This window comes from Erinaceus europaeus, chromosome 3, assembly GCF_950295315.1.
Source record: "Erinaceus europaeus chromosome 3, mEriEur2.1, whole genome shotgun sequence".
Classification (NCBI taxonomy): domain Eukaryota; kingdom Metazoa; phylum Chordata; class Mammalia; order Eulipotyphla; family Erinaceidae; genus Erinaceus; species Erinaceus europaeus.
The window spans coordinates 112,278,540-112,279,918 of NC_080164.1; the positions used below are offsets into that span (position 1 = coordinate 112,278,540).

General features: G+C 40.8%; 1 non-coding gene across 1 annotated transcript; it reads right to left on the minus strand.

The window, feature by feature from the left end:
- Positions 1-798: 798 nt before the first annotated feature.
- LOC132537747 (U1 spliceosomal RNA) lies at positions 799-962 on the minus strand. The gene has a single exon (XR_009549200.1). It is a non-coding gene; the product is annotated as a U1 spliceosomal RNA (small nuclear RNA).
- Between the last annotated feature and the right edge of the window lie 417 nt (positions 963-1,379).

The following is a 1,379-nucleotide window of genomic DNA, read 5'->3' on the forward strand; positions in this document are numbered from 1 at the left end:
GGGTGCATGTCTCCCTGTTCACAGAGGGAGCCACTCATTTGTGTTCGACTCACTTTTTGCCTTCAGCAGAAGATAATTACAGTCATTTATAATAATGGTAATATTAATTGTTCTCACAGGTATCTGTTTTGTTCTTTGTAAATGGTATATCTAAGGTCTTTATCATTTAGAATTTGCTTTACAGAATGTATAATATGCCCTAAGCGCTTTAAAGGGAAGTAATTATTTCTTTTTCTTTTCCCCTCTTCTTTCTTTCTCTCTCTCTCTCTCTCTCTCTCTCTCCTCCAGGATTATTGCAGGGCTTTATGAACCCACTGCTGCTGACAATCACTTTTTCCATTGTATTGGATAGAACAGAGAGAAATTGAGTGAAGAGGGGGAGATAGAGAGGGAAAGAGAAAGATAAACACCTGCAGACCTGCTTCACTGCTTAGTAATTGACTCCCTGTAGGTGGAGAGCCAGAGCTTGAACCGGGATCCTTGGATGAGTCCTTGAGATATATGTGCTTAACCCAGTGCACTACAGCCTGACCTCCAAGTGATTATGTCTTTTAGAAGGATTTTACTTTTCTTTTGGCCAGCCCCCCACGCCACAGAGGTTTTATGGAAGTTACTAGAACTAGATGATGAGATGTAGAGTATTTAAAATATAAATGGTAGTTAAAATAGGGTATATAATGTAGGACAAAAAATGGTATAAATGGATTCATTAAGCTGTCATAATAACTGGGGGAAAGATATTTTTACCTGTTTCTTTTATTTTCTTCTTCTTTCTATTTATTTATTTACTTATTTTTACAGGGGTGAGCGTTAACACAGTCCCCCACTACCACAAATGATGCAGTCGAGTTTCCCACATTTGGCGAAATCATAGGGGTCAGCACATCCAGAGTGCAATGGATAAGCCTCACCCTGGGAAAACCACCTTCATGATCATGGTATATGCCCTGCCAGGTAAGTTTTTTTTTTTTTTTTTACCTCTGTTTAGAAAAAAAGAGATTCCAGTACTCTTTTAAAGCAAGATTCATATGCAGAACCTTTGAGTTCATGTAAACTAGAGTTTCAGTCTATCTTGGCGTTACTCTCGATCGCACTCTGTCATTTCACAAACATCTCATAAAAACTGCAGCAAAGGTGGGCGCGAGGAATAACATCATTGCAAGACTGGCCAGCTCCTCATGGGGCGCGAGCGCTTCCACACTACGATCATCATCTCTGGCATTATGCTATTCCACTGCAGAATACTGTGCCCCAGTATGGTTCCGTAGCCCCCATGTCCACTTGGTTGATTCCAAATTATATTCCTCCATGAGGATAATTTCTGGAACCATCCGTTCCACCCCGGTTCCATGGCTGCCAGTTCTTAGCAACATCACCCC